This window comes from Apis mellifera, linkage group LG3 (assembly GCF_003254395.2).
Source record: "Apis mellifera strain DH4 linkage group LG3, Amel_HAv3.1, whole genome shotgun sequence".
Taxonomy (NCBI): domain Eukaryota; kingdom Metazoa; phylum Arthropoda; class Insecta; order Hymenoptera; family Apidae; genus Apis; species Apis mellifera.
Window position 1 is genome coordinate 11,919,799 of NC_037640.1, and position 18,161 is coordinate 11,937,959.

At 35.7% G+C, this 18,161-nt stretch overlaps 2 long non-coding RNA genes across 2 annotated transcripts; one reads left to right on the plus strand and one right to left on the minus strand.

The window, feature by feature from the left end:
- Positions 1 to 5,971: 5,971 nt before the first annotated feature.
- Positions 5,972 to 8,383, minus strand: LOC102654417. The gene is made up of 3 exons (XR_411202.3): positions 6,908 to 8,383; positions 6,431 to 6,776; positions 5,972 to 6,355 (listed from the first exon to the last, which is right to left on the minus strand). It is a non-coding gene; the product is annotated as an uncharacterized LOC102654417 (long non-coding RNA).
- A 6,678-nt stretch (positions 8,384 to 15,061) lies between these two features.
- LOC113218674 lies at positions 15,062 to 15,641 on the plus strand. The gene is made up of 2 exons (XR_003304453.1): positions 15,062 to 15,275; positions 15,414 to 15,641. It is a non-coding gene; the product is annotated as an uncharacterized LOC113218674 (long non-coding RNA).
- Positions 15,642 to 18,161: the final 2,520 nt, after the last annotated feature.

The window sequence follows — 18,161 nt, forward strand, 5'->3', positions numbered from 1 at the left end:
TAATAATAAATAATAAATAATAATAATACTAATAAATAATATATATAATTATATGAATAATAAGTTTTTTTGTTTATAAAATTTAAATTTGTTTATTATTTATATATATAATAATATAATATAATTATATAAATAATATATTAATAATTAAATTTATATACATCAAAAAAAAATTTTGGATTTATACTAATATAAATAATATATATAATTATATAAATAATAAGTTTTTTTATTTATAAAATTTAAATTTGTTTATTATTTATATATATATTAATAAATTATATTATAGTTTTGAAATTAACGAATTATATATAAAATTTAAATTATTACATCTCTACAACACTATCCTTTGTATTTAAAAATTACTTGCACTTATACTTATATTTTTTAAATCTTCTTATTTAATTTTTTTTTAAAGTCTTTAAAAAATTTTTTTATTTCCTCCTTTTTTTTTTTTTTATAATATTCTTCCAGTAAAGATTTCCCCTCATAATAGTTAATCGTGAGAGAGGAATCTCATCGAAGCGCAACGATTACGCGTTGCTCGAAACGGTCGATGCGAATTGCGTAACATGTGCAAGTCATAACCAGGATAGAGAGAGGTTCTCACATTTAATATAACCTTTATTAAAAAATATTTCGCATACAGATATCCGTTTAAAATTAACAAACCTTTAATTTTAAACAATACTTCATTATATTTTTAATATCTTTGTATATTTATCTTTCTCCTTGGAGATAAAGGAGAAATTTTGAAAGAAAGTAAATATCAAAAAAAGAAACAATTGTAAGAAAAATTCTGTATATAAAATGTTCATGCGAGCGAGCAATTTATTTGTTGTTTATCGATTAAAAAAGAAAAAAAATTTTTTTTTTTTGATCTTCAGCCGCCGGAGAACGAGTTGCAAAAAGTCGGCGAACGTGTGCCAAGCGAGCACGAGCTCAGAGTGCAAAGGTCTCTGCAACGACTGAACGTCCCAGATTGGTACAAGAATTCTCCCGCTGCTCGCGATGGTTTCCGGTTAAAGAGGCACTCAGATGCGTCTCAGCACGGAGGATGGCGTGCACTCGGCTCGAAAACCACTTCCCTCTCGTCCCTTTCATCGTCTTCCAATAGACAGCCGACTACAGGTAAGACACCACTGCCTTGTTTCCGTTTCTATCTTCTGTTTTTCGTTTCTTTCTTTCTTTTTTTTCAATTTTGTTCCTTTCCATCGAAGCGAAGGTATTAAAAGTAAAATTATTTTATCGGATCGCAAATGCGCTTGAAACGCGACACCGAATCGAAGGTGAAAGGGAATATGGGATAAAAGACAATGGAAGAAGTATGATCGAATGACGATTCGATTCGATGACGCGACGATTTTATTCTGAAAAGTAAAAAAAAAAAAAAAAAGAAAAGAATCACTGAGAACCACTGAGAAATTTTTACTCAGAATTCGTATTATTTTTATTCGAATAATTTTGTCGTTACGATAAAATTATGATGATCAGAGAAGTAAAATATAGTTTTATGAATTTATTATACACGAATGCTCGAGTACGGATTATTATATAGTTTTTATAATCATGTATCAAAGGAGACAATAATATCGCTTTGTGCCGTCATCTTTTGAATATTTATTCGAATATTATTCAGAAATGAACGTAAGACTTATAAAGGCATTACTATCTGCGAGAGCTTTTTCTCCCGCGGGAGAGTTTAATGGCTCTTACTTTGAAATTTCATTACATTGACTCGACCAAGGATACTCCCTCGAAGAGGATACTCTTGAAAGACGAAATACAAATACTTCTTTACGATTTATCTCGCTTTGGGGAGTGGGGAGAGAGGGCACAATAATTATCCCCTCTCGTACCGCCGGTCTCTGAACAACGACCTCTCGTCGCTCTGTAGGTAACTACTTACCAGAATTCGTTTCAATATTGATCGTGAATCAACTCGTAACCAACTAAACGCGTGCAACGTAGAGGAGAAAAAGTTTCGTGGAAAGTGGACAGGCAAAGGTCGATATGAAATCCTTCGGAACGAACGGTAGAAAGAGGAACGATTCGCAATGAAACGGCGCAATATCGAGCAAACGGCTCTCTTCCCTCCTTTGAAAAGGCGAGCAACGTCCGAAATTAGCCGTGTAGCGAGAGGCCAATTTCATTCCCCCTCTCCATTCCCTCTCTTTTTTCCCCCTCCTTTCCTCTCTTGTCCAAGCAGCAGCAGCAGCTCGGTTGGTAGTAGTAGGAGGCTCTCGCGGATATTCTCTCCCTGGCCGCCACCGCGTCGAGTGACTGCTAATAGGAAGCGGCTAATAAATTTAGCGACCCAAGTTAACTCGATTAATTCAATTCTGTACTGACGAGTACGGTAGTACGGTCGTCGCCCGTTAACGACAGTGGCGCTCTTTCTCTTTCTCGCAGCCACGCGTTGTTGTCGGCGTGCTGCACAAGACAAGGTTTACCCTTTTTTTCGGATGGCTGGAAAATGTTCAAGGACGCTTCCCTAACGAGAGAACGCGATTTGTCAAGGGAGGGCACTAATTACCAGATTTTAAAGGGCTGTTGCCAACACGCTGCCGCGGTTTTCGTCGCTCGAGGGCGGGCAGGATGTCTGAAAAAGGCAAAGTTCGCGAGACACCCCATTTTTAAATGGTGTCTGATGCCAGATTCGCGATCTTTTCATTTTAACAGGTGCAAGAAAGTTTGATTTTTTTTTTTTTAACTTTAGCGACAAAAATAAAATTGTTTGTAAATTTCATTATATTTTTTTTTTGTTTTTTAATTGATCTTTATGTGAATATATTTGAAAAAAAAACTTAATATCAATTTTAAAATAATAGGAAAATATAACACAGTTTCATTTTCTCTTGATTTAACTTACATTATATTACTGTATACTATAATATATAATAAATTATACTATTATAATTACTATTATATTTCTCCACGCATAAGAATTTATACGTAAACGTACATAAAGACAGATTTAACGTATTCGAGAATTTGGTTGATCAGGTGGTTGGAATAGAAATTAACGTGGATATAATTACTAAGGCATTACAAATCCGGGCGGAATAGGTTTAGTTTCAAGTTTAAAGGCGGTGATACCGTGTCTTGGACTCGTTTTACAGACGGATTTGTTACTTGATACGGATTTGAGATGGATTACTCTGGAAAGACTTTGATCGACGGTTTTGCAAGTCGAATAATACGTTCTCCGGAAACTTTTCAATGGAAATAAAAGCTTGACAGCTGTCTCGCGTTGACGTTTCATACGCATGTTTGTGTGGTTAGCATTCCAACTTCGTGCCCCGTTGAGAACGAAACGCGTGTTCTTACGGTTTTTACTACTTTTTAGCGTTAATCTTATGCTTTTGTTCTCGATGTCAATTATAGTATTGGAGAGAAAAAAATTACGAGCGACTGGTTCGCGAGTATTGTAATACCGTTGAGTAAGAATCGTGTTCCATTGGATGAATGCACTCTCCCATATCGGTATAAAAGAATAATGATAGCGTTTGGCAATTCTGCCCGGTCACTGGATATTGCATAATTCCTCTGCAAATAAGAATACACCTTGACTTCATTGAGGATACAAGCGCGCGAAATTTAAAAATTTTAAAATTCGTAAATTACAATTCACAGTTGAATATCGATACGATTCGATTGAAATTGAAACGTTTAGATGTTTTCTTTTAATGAGTTTAAAGAAAGCGCGCGAAATTTAAAAAATTAAAATTTAAAAATACAAAATTGCAATTTACAGTTACAAATTAATTTTGAATTAATACTGAAATTGAAAATATTGAATTTGTTTAGATACTTTTTTAAGTTTCGCGCCACCTGTATTCTACGAGCTTAAAACGCGCGAAATTTAAAAAATTCAAATTTAAAAATTTAAAAATAGAATTATAATTTACAGTTTCAGATTAATATTGAATTAATACTGAAATGTTGAATTTATTTAGATACCTTTTTAAATTTCGCGCAACTTGTATTCGATAAGCTTAAAGCGCGCGAAATTTAAAAATCCAAAATTGCAATTTACACTTACAGATTAATTTTGAATTAATACTGAAGTAGAACCTGTATTCTACGAGCTTAAATCGCGCGAAATTCAAATTAAAAAATTCAGAATTGGAATTCACAGATTAATATTGAATTAATACTGAAATGTTGAATTTGTTTATATACCGTTTTAAATTTCGCGCCACGTGTATTGTACGAGCTTAAAGCGCGCAAAATTCAAATTAAAAAATTTAGAATTGGAATTCACAGATTAATATTGAATTAATATTAAATTAATATTGAAATATTGAATTTGTTTAGATACCTTTTTAAATTTCGCGCCACCTGTATTCTACGAGCTTAAAGCGCGCGAAATTCAAATTTAAAACTTCAGAATTTGAATTCACAGATTAATATCGAATGAATATTGAATTTGTTTAGGTGCCCTTCTAAGTCCAAGTCCCACGCCACCTGTATTCTCAAGATGGAGTACCAGTCTGTTGAACAGCGCCGGAAGTTCGCCAGCGAGTTCAGCGAGGTCGTCGTTCAATCATCGGCAGCCATATTTGGGCTGGCGTTCGCAGGAACGACTAACGAACCCGCGAACACCGGCAGAACGTCTTGCTCAGGGTATCCTTCCTCAGTTGCAAGCAGCCAACAAGGTTTGTATTCATATTTGCCAGCATTTGGATTTTTCTTTCATTGAATCATTCAATTGAACTTATTTCAAAGTTGTCATTATATACTGCGCAAACAATTCGACGTAATTTATCAATTAGATTTCCTCGTTCGAAAATTTGACCTTGGGGGATTGATCGATCTTCACCTTCTCTTCATCCTTCACGCTTTCCTCTTTGTCCAATTTATTTTTAATTTGCTCAGACACCACGCAAATGCAACGACTTCTCTATAATTAGAAATTCTGGCAGAAATTCTACTTCTGGTGTCTCGTGGCCTTTATAACCCGAGACAAATTGACCGTTATCCGAATATAGTCGAATCCCACTATCCAAGTATTGTCCTAGTTTGAAGAAATTTTAATCAGTTTCTCGTTACTGAAAAATAGCTTCCACCTTGAAAGTATCTTTCCTCATAACCGTTAATTGGAATTTTGCTAACGATGTACACGTTTTGTATTTTATTAAAACTTTGTGACCCTTTATCAACGAGGTATTTTAATATCTCACGTTATTTTTTTATTCATTAAACGTTATTTCAAGAATTAAAAAAAAAAAAGAAAGAAATTCCTTTTTTGAAATTTTAATAATATATCACAGTTCTCAAAATGATAATTTATTTAATCGAACAATGAATTAGTTGAATTAAATTTTACATTAACTTTGAGTTTGCAGCAGGAAAGTGGACAGAGCAGTAAATAATGATATTGATAATAATCGTTAATTCAGAGGTCGAAAGAATTTCATGATTGATGAATATGAACGAGATATTGATCATAATAATCAGTGAAAAGTGATTAATTGTCACGTTGAATCATAACTGATTTTATATATATATCAAATCATATACATTATGGATATCAAATCCTCCATACATTTAATTATTATTATATCTGTTTAACACATTTGTCCCTGATTAACATAATACAATTTTTTTATAGAATCGTTCAATTAAGAGAGTCAGCTCGATTGAGCTTGATCTTGATAGCAAAGGTCATCCTCCTAATTAACTATCAGAAGATTATTTTAACCGTCGTTGATTCCTTCCTTCCAGAAAGTTATTGACAAAAAAGTGTTTCATACGATATTACGTAATCTTTAAAACTGTACAGATGAAAATTTTTCTCCTGCAGCAGCAACAACAGCAGCAGCAACAGCAGACAACGAATCAGCAGCTAGAGGTAAGGAACTCGATAAAGGAGGTAACCTCGGCCATTGTGCACTACGTGCAAAGCGGTCAGGAGGTTGGTGGAGGTGGCAGGCTGTCGCCTCGACCTCGACCTGAAGACTGGGACGACAGGGGCGGAGCAAGGTCGACCAGCCCCAGAGGTGAGCACTAAACAACCCCCTGCCAAAAAAAAAACCATCCTACCACCACCACCACCACCACCACTACACCATCACTACTTTTACTCTCTACGACAAAGGTAATTTTGAGTTTTCCTGATGTCTGTTCATGTGAATTCTTCTCTCTGCATCTGTATCTTATCGTGTCCTTAGATCCGCCTCTCTTTCGTCTCTGTCTCTGGGTTTCTCTTCTTTTATATTTATATTTTACTCATCTAACTTCCCAGATCTGATATGTCTCGTTGTTTGAATCAATTTTTCATTATCTCGTTCGTTGTTGTCGTTACTTAATATATATATATATTATTGTGTATAACACTCGACATGTGCATCTGAAAAAAAAAAAAGTGCTAGTGAAAAAAGCAACTCTCTTTGGCTGTCTCTCCTCTCTTTGCTCGCTCTCTTACCGTCGTGCCCTGTGTTTACTAACGAAAATTGCTTTCAACGGCGCGTCCATTCAACGAAATCACCTTTCACGGTTTAAAAAAACTGTAGCGTATCTCCCACGTGCAATATACACGTGCAGTTTCATTCATTCCGCGAATGATGCACCGGTTTCACGCGCGAGTGCAATATCTTTTCATTGCTGTCACAATGTTCCTTAATATACGAGAGCCCTTCGTTCCATTTACGATCTCTGTTTGTATTGATATGTTTTTATCATGTTGCACACACGTCGATCTCTCTTCGACCAAACTCGGTCTCGACTCTGCAGTCTTCTCGTGCAGTCGTGAAAATTAGATAGAAACGGAGCTGTAGAAAATTCGATACGATTAATATGTGAAGTATGACGATAAAGTTTCGAAATTATTTTATTTGAAAAAAATCGAGAGGACAATTCCTTTAAAATTGTAAGTACTTATGTTATCGTTGAGACCGCATACCGAGACTTAACGACGATGCAGAATTTTTAAAATCAGGACTTTTCGTGTCGTAAGTAAACACACACATTCTGCTAGCATTGCAGTTAGTTTAATCAGAGGTCAAATAACACGATGATAGTGACCAAAGTAGTTATCTTCCGCACGCTGGATACATGTCAACATTCTTGCAACTTGACGTTATCCTCGAAACTTTATCGTTCTCTCGCTCCCCTCCCTTCTCATTCCTCCAAGCGTTCCTTCGCCGACCATACCTATCTTCATATCGTTGAAACATCGACTGAAACTTTAAAAAAAAAGAGAGAGAGAGAAAATCACGTAGCAATTATCTTCCATGGTATTCATGATGATACCAGAAAATACGTAAATACACGTAGGAAACGATGTAAAGAATCATTCTCGAACGAAGTATCTCCCGCATGGTTTTCACGACATCGAAACGAATCAACAAAACGGCAACATGGCCGCAAAAATTCCCGTGATATACGTTCGCCTACAGTCTTGACACTAAATCGTATTTCCATCCTACGAATTCCTGAATCAAGGTCGAACTTCGTGTAACGTGGATGGAAAAGAAGCGATGTCACAACGGGAGACATCTTTTTCTCGCGTTTCATCCGAAAACCACTAGACACGTGTCGCCATCTTCATCTTTAATCGCGCGAGCTCGACGAAAGTTGCACTCATACATACACGCACACGTACACACACAGGCAGTCGGTTGCTATTTCGATAGCCTTGTAGCAACATGGCCGTCGTGCCACTGAAATAGATCACCCTGAAGTTTTCACGCACTCTTCTGTCTTCGTTTTGTCGGTACGAGTGAATTTATCCGTCACACCAACCGACCTTTAGGACTAAATTAAAATAAACATCGGAAACACGTTAGCGAAGATAACACTCACGTGGCCAACTCTTACCACCCGGAATGTCATATGCTTCTATGATGCACGCGATATCTTGGCTGTATCGCGCAAAATCACGATGCGTTCGATTCGATACATGTGACGCAACATCGAGAAACAAGATGAAGTGGGCTCGTCGAATTCTCCGTGCAACATCCCCGATTAATGTCGAAAATGCCTCATCACGATGTTACACTAACTACTGTATTGGTTGTCAATAACGTGTATATGTGTGTCGATCAGCTTTTGTTTGCGATGTGATTAATATCTGCGTGTTAGAGCTTCTAAACTAACACGATCTAATCAGAGATATGTGGTTTTAATTAGAATGATCGTCAAGACAAAATTCGTACGTAATTAGCATCGGTCTATATGCATAATGTAAAGCGTGGTAACCTAATATAATTATATAACGATTTTGAAGAACATCGATCGTAATTAACGCGTCTTTTTACGGAAATTATCACGTTTTGCTTCTCACGAGAGAGAATCACGTAGAAGATCGTAAAAGAAGCCACCCAATAAATAGAACTAGTATACTAGTAAAACTATCACACCGCGTGCCCCATCGACGGCTTCTTCAATCACGCATCTAATGAAATGAAACTTATCCTCGAAGGGAGCGTGAAGCTGTGTTGGATGGAGAGCTCGTTCGTTGGCACGAGACCCGTGGATTCACCAGAGACGCCGATGAGTTTGGCCACGGAGACCGACTGCTGCCCGGGATGCAACGCGACCGCTACCGAGACGTGCAGCTGCGTCGATTCCGCGACATCCGGCCTCTTCTTGGATTTGACACCGACGCACGACGATGCCCAACACCACCAACAACAACAACAGCAAATAGGTGGCGGCGGTAGCCTATGCCCATCACCGTCCTCGTCACTCAATTATCACCACCACCATCATCATCATCATCACCGTCAGCTTCACCATCAACAACAATCTCAGCAGCAACAGCGCCATCACCGCGGTGAGTTGCTGCTCGCCTAGCGGAAAGCCAAAAAACAAAAGAGATCAGACAAGAAAACACGTAGTACAGTCGCGAACTTCCGCCAACAGAGTACGCCACGTTGCTCGGCCGCGTTTTCATCACACCAAACGATTCCTCAACGGGCCCCTATCGATCTGCCTGCTTAAGCTGACGAATACGATTCACGTATCGAGCCATGAACAATACCATTCGTTGTTCTATCTCGGTTAAATAGATTATAGGTTGATGACGTTGCTTGTGATCCGTCGATCTGTTCTTTTCGACTTTTCACTTCGTTTTTCGAGGGAAATTTAACGAAGTTACGATATTACGTATCTAGTGGTTGGTAGGCTGGCTGACTACTTGACGACTATTAGATTGGAATGCGCGTGATTTTTACCTCGTTCTTTCGAGCAAAGGTGGAAAGTTAAGAGGTTTGTTGCAAGATGTTTTGAGGTTAGAGATCTGGGCAAATTGTTCGGAAAGTTATTTTAGAGAAGAGACACGATACGTACATAATCGTGATACGTAACGAAAATTTACAAAGTTTTTGTCTTGATAATACGAATTTCGTGAAATTCATTCGTAATTTTTCTTGAGATAATCGTAATATTTATTAGAAAAAAAAAAAAAAGATTTAATACAAATATTGTTATCGTGCTTTTTTAAGAATAGTTTTCGATTAAAGTTTCACGTTTATTTACGACACTAGCAACATCACTGTCAAGAATAACTACTTTAAATAGCTTGCCAAACAGTTTCGAGTCTTTCGATTCCCATTCCAAGATATCTTGCATCAAGGGAGAAGCTACAAAACGAAAAAAAAAATCTCCTTTGCCTAGAAAATTCTCAAAGAACATTGATCGTTCAATTTTGTCCGTTCTTCGACGTATCTTTCCAAACCATATAAAACATATCAAACGTTACGCGTAATATATGTAATTTAATATTAAAAATTTCTTTGACGCGTTTCCGTCCTCTTGTTGACGATTTCTTCTCGCGGTTTTGTCTCTTGATAAGAAAGCATCGAACGATCTTCTTTTTAGGAGAGATTCCTCCGACGTATTTCCAAGTTCTCGTGGTAATCCACATTGATCATTTTCGTGCAACACACGTCATTTGTTCGGGCTGTTCTCCAATCCTCGACTATTCTGCTCGCTTTCCGTCACGAGCATGATCTCTCAAGATGCGAATATATTTGAGAGTAAAAATCTGAAAAATTATTATTCTTCGCAAATAACTCTTATTACTCTCGATCGTTCTCAAACGTATTCGCATCTTTGCGATTTCCTCTAGCATTTCTTCACGCTTCGAAGAATTTTTTTTCCTTTTTTTTTCTTTTTTTTTTTTTTTTGGAAAAACCAAAGTAGACATGTGTACGTCGAATAGAAGAAATATCGATTTCGATCGCGAGACAAATTTATTTTTCTATATATATTGTTGAACGTGGTGCACACATTGTACGAGCATAAATTGTTGTTGAAATCGTTGTAACGTGTGAAACTCGACCCGTATTAACGGAGGCCATTTCGCTCCTTCTTCTTTTTGTACATAAAAATTATTTTTGAAACGACTTGTGATGAATGGCGCGAAAAATTTTTATTTTTCTACACGAGCCAAGTTGTACAACGTTGGTGTAAAAATTATGTAAGGTATATCGATCGAGCATTCGCACATACTTTATCGCGTTCTCTGTATATCGCAACGTTCTTTCTCGCACTGTTTTCTACCTTTATTCACGGTGTCTTCATACTACTTCTCTTCGCGCGAAAATTATTTTTTTGAACGTCACTTCGTGAAAAATATTAATACGACGCGGAAAAAAAAAAAAAAAAAGAAAAAAACGATATATTAAAATTATGTTTGTTCGATTATTATTATTTTTTTTTTTACGCAAATATCGTTAGATTTAGCTGTTGTGTTTGAACCGTCGATCAAGGAATCGATTCAAAGTTGACACGAGATTGTTGTTGCTTGACGTTAATAAAAAGTAGATGTATGCGTATATATTATATATATATATATATATATTTTCTGAGAAAAATTTTTTCGCGTTGTTATATTTGTAAGAATAGCTTTTAGTAGTCTCTTAATCACGTAAGTGCGATTGGTATTTGTAGCGCAAAAAAAAAGCACGTACTTCGATTTCTTTTTTTTTTTTTTTTTCTTTTTTCTCTCGAAACTCGAACAACGCTCAGTCTGTTTTCAATCGTGCACCATTATCTTGGAACGTGGAAAAACGTGACTTGAAAAATTGTACAGCGTACGCGACGAAGGCAACATAGACAAACATGTATAATATAACACGATATATACAAAATAGACCGTTCAATATAAATAATACACGTATAATATATTTTTAAAACACACGGTGCATCGCGGATAAAGAAAACTATTCAAGATTGGATCCAGAAGGAGCAGCGTTTCGCGCTTTAGAAAATTATGCTAGATTTTTTTTATTTCTTCTTTTTTTTTTCTCTCTCTCTCTTTCCTTTCTTTTTTTGCAAAAAGAAACGTTCAAAGTCGAAAGCTACTTCTATTTGGGTTTGATCTTGGTTTAAATGTAAGAAATTAGATAGCCTGTAATTTTGTACCGCTTTGTTACATACAGCAATAATTAAACTCCCTTCGTTGGAGGGGGGAGGGAAAAAGTAATTCACTCGCAGTGCTTTCATTGTCAGTGTAGGGTAGAGAAGACTCGCTCGGATTTTAGCAAGGAGCAATATATATTTTTTTTTCTCTTGTGTTTTACGCGTTGGATTCGATCGACTGTCTGTTTATATCACTTATTTAACTCTCTGTAATTATTATTTTAAAAAAAAAAAAAAAAAAAACATCTCGGTCTCGAGATTAGAATTTTTACCTTTTTTTTTTCTCCTCCTCTCTTTCTCTCTTCTTTCTATCTCATTTTCGTTTATCGTTTTCGTCAGCTTGCTCTCTTGTACTCGTCCGATTATTAATATTTTTTATCATTGTAATCCCGTTGCTCGAGGATCAATTTTCGAAACATCGCTACTTGTAATCTCGCAATAATGGAACATCAAGCACGTATCACGCCAGAGTAATTCGAACCTTTGGAGATGGACACGCATATATTTTTCTTTTTATTTTTAAACACTTCGAAATTTTTTTTTGCGAGTGTCGACGATGAATTCAATCAAAATTTTCAAAAATTTTTTCCTCGTCTTGAAAATCTTCGTTTCGAAAACGGTTTTTAATATTATATCGATTTTCGAAATATCGTTTTACGTTTTAATTCCTCGTCGACCGTCGCGCCTTAATATTAACAACACACAAATTTTCGTCATTCCACAAGGTGGTCTCTCGACACTGTTGTAAAGCCGTTGACCGACCTCCTGGTTAACTTTTTTTTTTTTATAAACCTCGTTCGTTTAGATTACTTTTCATTTTTTTTTTCATCGTCGTGAAAAGTTTTATAGAAGAATGAAACTTTGTTACTTTGTTTACGACCGCCCCTCTCGTCGTTGGAAGACCCCTTGAAGAAGGACCCTCCCTCCGTTTGATCCACGAGTATCTTTTTATTTTTTTCTCTTTCTCTTTATATATATATATATATATATATATATATTTCTCTCTCTCTTTCCTTCTTCTCTCTTATTCCTTTTTCCTTTCCACAGACACAAACACACACCACCTAAACTCATCCCCCTCTATTCTTGTATTAAACCTTTAATTGTAATTTTTTTGTGCGAAATCTACTCGGATAATATATATATATATATATATTATTAGTATATATATATATATTATATTATATATTATATATATTATATTAGTATATTATATATATATATATATATTAGTAAACTCTTTCTTTCGTTACTTCCTACTTAGTCGTAATTATTATTTTCTTTCTCTTTTCTTCTCTCTCTCTCTTTCACTCTCTCTCTCTTTGCGTTTCATGTATATGTTTATACACTGTAAAGTTGTCCAAGTATACATGGATATATCTAATATAAACTAGAGAGCTCAGTATATGACACGTATAGAAACTCATAGGTACATATGTATACATACGAGAGAAACAATTTTACGTACGATTCGTATACATCGTATCATTATTAATTGCAAACGCGTTGATATTATTATTATTAATTATTATTATTATTATTATTATTATTATTGTCATCATCATCATTATTATTATTAATTATTAATTATTATTATTATTATTATTATTAATTATTATTATTATTATTATTATTGTTATTGTTACTCCTTTAATTACGAGTGCAGTGTTCGCAGAACCGTCGGTCGGATTAAATGTCAAATAACAAATATATGTGTATTTATTTTCGATTGTTTTTCTGCGCTCATCTCTTTTTGTTTTCCTTCTTTTATTTTTGTTTCAAAGTCGTACTCTAAGCTGAAAACCTGCCGTTATCGCGCTCGCTCGCTCGCTCGATCGATCGATCGGTCGCTCGGTCGGTCACAGGAGCGATTCGTTTTTATTACTCGCAGTGACGCGCAGAGACTTACCTCGTATTACGCGTGTGTTCTTCTGTTGACAAAACATACTTACCTACCGGACGGTTCTGCGTGCCGGTGCTTCTTTTTTTTTTTTTGCCTTTTCTTAAAGTACACAAATTCCGTACTTATTGTTCGGACTACACCAACGATTTATCATTTTCTTTGTAGAACGTAATTAAACCCTTGACAGCAATAATAAATTATTGTCATTTACCCTTTGTGTTATTTGCGTTATTGTTGTTGTTGTTGTTGCACCCTTTATTATATTATATCATATCCTACGTTTCTCTCTTCGATTATATATATATTTTTGTATCTCTGTGTATATTTCTTTATCTCTCTCTCTCTTCGATATTTAAACTGTCCTCTTTTCTCATTTTCTTTTTTTTTCTTTTTTAATTTGAAGTTCAAATTGACAATCTTTCGTATCCCCTTCTTATCGTATGTTTATGTACTTCTATATAGTCGAGTATATATGTAGCTACCACGTATGTATACATACAGGGTAATAAAAAAAAAAAGAAGAAGAATTTAAGTTTGATAGATTTTATATAATAATAGAATTCACTGTCTCCTATTGTAAAAAATTCTATGATTTTTTTTCTCTCTATTGTCCATCTCGATTATATAAAAAAAAAAAAAAAAAAATCTTAGATCCCCTTCCTCCGCAATCCCCCTCTTTTGCCACCCTGTATATCCGGGCATCGATTAATTTGATTGACGCGCTCTGCTTGTGTCGTCACGGTAAGTGCTGTTATTCGTTTCGCCGTCGTTGCTTTTGCCTTTCGTTCGTTTCGTTTCTCTCATTTTTCTTTTCTTTTATTTTCTTTTCTTTTTCATTTGTCACGCATACACGTGTACTTTTATTCGCCTCAGCTTGTTGTGTTTGTTCATGCATATATATATATAGCATTATATATGGCCGAGAGAACGATTCGTGGCCGCGTGTACGTGCACATATATACAGGCACGCACGCGTAAGCCTATGATATATTTTCAGCCGGAAATAGAGCGTGTAACAATAAAACTGTTCCGCCGTCTCTTCCGGCGGGGAAATAAAAGTTTCTGTGTGTGCGTGTGCGTGTGCGTGTGTGTATACGCGCGGAGCGCTCACACGTGTAAACGTTGAAAAAGGTTCAACAAGAGGAGAGCATCATTTTTTGGCTTCGTTTTCTGCCTTCTATACTTTCGCGGGCAAAAGTGCTCACAAACGCCGCAATTAGGCTAGTATGTACGAGTATTTGAGTAGTTGTGTAGTTGTGAAACGTGTGCAACGTAGAAATACACGTAGAAACGTAGAGAAGTAGATGAGAGGTGAAGAAAAATCGAGGGCGTCCGTTATATATATATATATATACCTCTCCTTCCCTTCTCTTCTCTTTCTTTCCTTTCGAGTCTCTTTTCTTTCGTTTCTTTTCTTCTCTCTATTTTTTTTTTTTCGTTGTCAATTAGTCGTATTCTGTTCCTCCTCGCACACAATTAGAGTTGTCGGGGAAAAAGTCTGACCAGTGAACGAGTGGGAGAAAGCAGTAGTGAAACTTGGAAATGGAAGTGAAAGAAATAATGGGTATTTTATTGTATTACTTTGATAAGATCTCTGCTTTATTTTCGATCGTACAATGCAAATAGGACGCCCGTTATTTCTCCCGTCCCCCTTTCCTCGGTTTCTCTCATTCTTACATTGACCAGATTTTACCAACAGCAGCTCTGAACGAACAACCGATCAAAAAGACGAACCAAGTGTATATACGAGGAAGTTCGGGAGGTACCGCCATCTTGCAGGTTATTAAGAAACTAATAGAGGAACGTCTCATCGAACGTTTCGATCGATCGATTCTCTATTTTTCTTTCGTCGATTTTTACGAGAAGAATGTGTGCACTCCAAGCTCAGTTTAATACGTCTATTCGAAACTTTCACTGAGACGAGGGAAATGGGTGCTCGTTACGAGAGAAAGCTTTAAAAAATTAACGTGCTGTGGTGCTTTTCTTCTACTCGATCGAGGTAAGAACATTCACGTAATATACGATTGCTGTAACGAAATTGTTATAGATTTGTTGGTTAAAAACGAACAACGTTCGTCAAATCGAGATTTGATACGAGGAATGAAACGTAGCAGTGATTTCTTTGTAATTATACCAGGAAAAGGAAAAAATGACGCGTGAAAGAATCTTTCGCGAATATCAATAATGAGAAACGCGTGACGAGCACCCTAGAACCTTGATGGTTGGTTAAGAGGTTCTTCGACCTTTCGCGTACATGCTTTTGGCAAAAAAAAAAACGCTTCAAGTGGCGATCGATGATCTTCACGATGCTCATTGTAACGTGATAAAAAATTTTCAGGTAATATAATTGCTTACCGCTTACAAATATTTACTCGCTCTTCCACAATTTTTTTCTCGTCAATAATACATCGATATAATAATAATTTTATTAGAAAATGTAAATAATTTACCATCAGTGAAACAAGAAATTTATCACATCCTTGAATAAAACTAAAGAACAAACAAATATTTACAAATTGTGATGTACGTCACAGATGATGCAGCAGAGAAGATGATACAAGCGGACAGGAAGTGATTTCTTATATAAATACGAATAAAAGTCCAGAATCAAATTTTCTATCTTCGAACTGCTTGATTTACGGATCCATGCACATTTCTACGATCAAGATACGGTTCGTTGAACAATTACAATGCTTATTGCGTTTATGTAATGTGTAACCTAACCTATAAAAAAATATTATATTACAGCTTCTCAAAAAAGAATCAATACCAATATTCAAAATATTAAACTAATATTAAACAAATATTAAACGTTATACTAAACATTTTAAAACGTTAAGTCCTGTTTCCATGTAAGTTGAATATGCAATTTGTCCAACTTATATTAACTCTCTATCATCATCGATAGCTACTTGAAGCACCTCTATGGCATTACAACGTAAATAATAACGAAAAGTATAAAACGTGACGTGAATAAAGTTACAATTCGATTCTTTGACAGCGACCAGACATAACCTAACCTAACTTAACCTAATCTCGACTGGACAAATGTTAAAACGATGAAAAAAGAGATTTGTGAAACTTGTAACACCACAAGACGGACGGACAAATGTATCGAGGCCAAGAGGATGACGCGGACGTCTCAGACTCTTTCTTGACCCCATGCATGAAACCGATTAGGATCGGGCCAGAGCGATACGGACGAGGCGATGGCGACGGCAGCTCTTCTGCGGAACAAACCAAGCCCCGGTTCCACGACCCTGGAGGACGTCCTTGACTCCCTCCTTGGCCTGCCATCCGCGTCGCGTACCCCGAGTCCTGGGCCAGGTCCCGTCGTAACCGGTACATCCACCACCATACGCCATCGAACTAACGTCGGCCAGGCTAATGCGAAAGCCGGGAAGAGCTGCAGCGACCTACGCCAAGACCTCCAAGGTAGGAGGACTATGTAAGTTTTCGTTCTGAAGCGGCTCCTCTCTCGAGAGAGAGGACTCGAGAGAGGCTCAAAGAAATTTTAACCTAACATTTTTTTTTTTTTTCTTACATATATGAATATATATGTATATGTATATGTATACTTACGTGTGCGTATCCGTGTTGTATACAAGCGCGGTATGGTTTCAGAATAATCGTTAACGTGAAATTTCATGTTTTTTCTTTTTTTTTTCCTTCGCAAGCAAAGAGGAAGTCTCATTTAATTTTTTTTTTTTTTTTCAGTTTTCCATTCGAGGATTTCAGAGTTTGATATTAATTCTCTTGAAAGCTAAATTATCAATGCATTATTTAATTGTGCGTGATGGAACATTTATATCGCGAGGGAAATTAATAATTCAATGGAATTTTTCTTTTAAAAATTTCCTTGCAAGATTTTTTCCGCCTGGGAATATTTATGAATTTTTTTTTTACTTTAAATGAAAAGAAGGAAGGAATTCTGAATGTAATTTTGTTCCGTTGTTCTTTCGGTTTTGCCTTGTTGATTAAGAAATGTGAAATTCAACATGTTAACGATTGAATTGTAAAACTACACTGCGTATGTCGTCCTCAATTTATGCGCTCCGCTTGCGTTTCTCTTCGCCTCGTCGCCATCACTCCTCACACACATCACCCTATCTCTCTCTTTTTCTCTCTTTGTATATATATATATATATATACATATAATATATATATATATATATATATATATATATATATATATATATATATATATATATATTATTCTATAATCTTTCATTTTTCTCTCATTAGAAATATAATATTGGCGTTTCATGCATATTTTTTCATCAGTCCACAAACACAAAGTATAAAATTTATTTCAAACAAAATTTTTATTGCCTTCAATTATCTCTAAATAAATATTCAAAATTTATTTGTACGTTTTGACACAATATATGATTTTAATAATTAATAAAATATATTGACATTGTGGATAAAAAAAAAATAAATAAATATACATATTTGTACATAATTATTCTTAATAAGAATTTGCTTTGAAACGCCACTTTGAAACGATGTACCAGGATAATTAATCGTAATTGATGAATATTATTTCCCGTTGCATCGTTCTCTTTCTTTAGTCTTTTTCTTTTTCTTTCGAGATATCATGTACCTGGTTTTATCGTCAACTATCGATCGACGACGAAGGGAGAAAAACTGAAACAAAAAAAAGAAAAAAAAAAAAAAAAAAAAAGAAAGAGTAGACGAACAAGAAAGAGAAGCAAGTCGTCGGGCAGCGAGGAAAATGCGAAACGCGACATCTTTCTCATCCATTGATTTTTCTTTTCCGTTGCACTTATGTTGTTTTACACCTTTGCAGAGAAAATATGGCGTCTAAAGCTCAGGGAGGCGGAATTGTAATATCTCGCCTCCCCTGAATTCAGACGTCTCG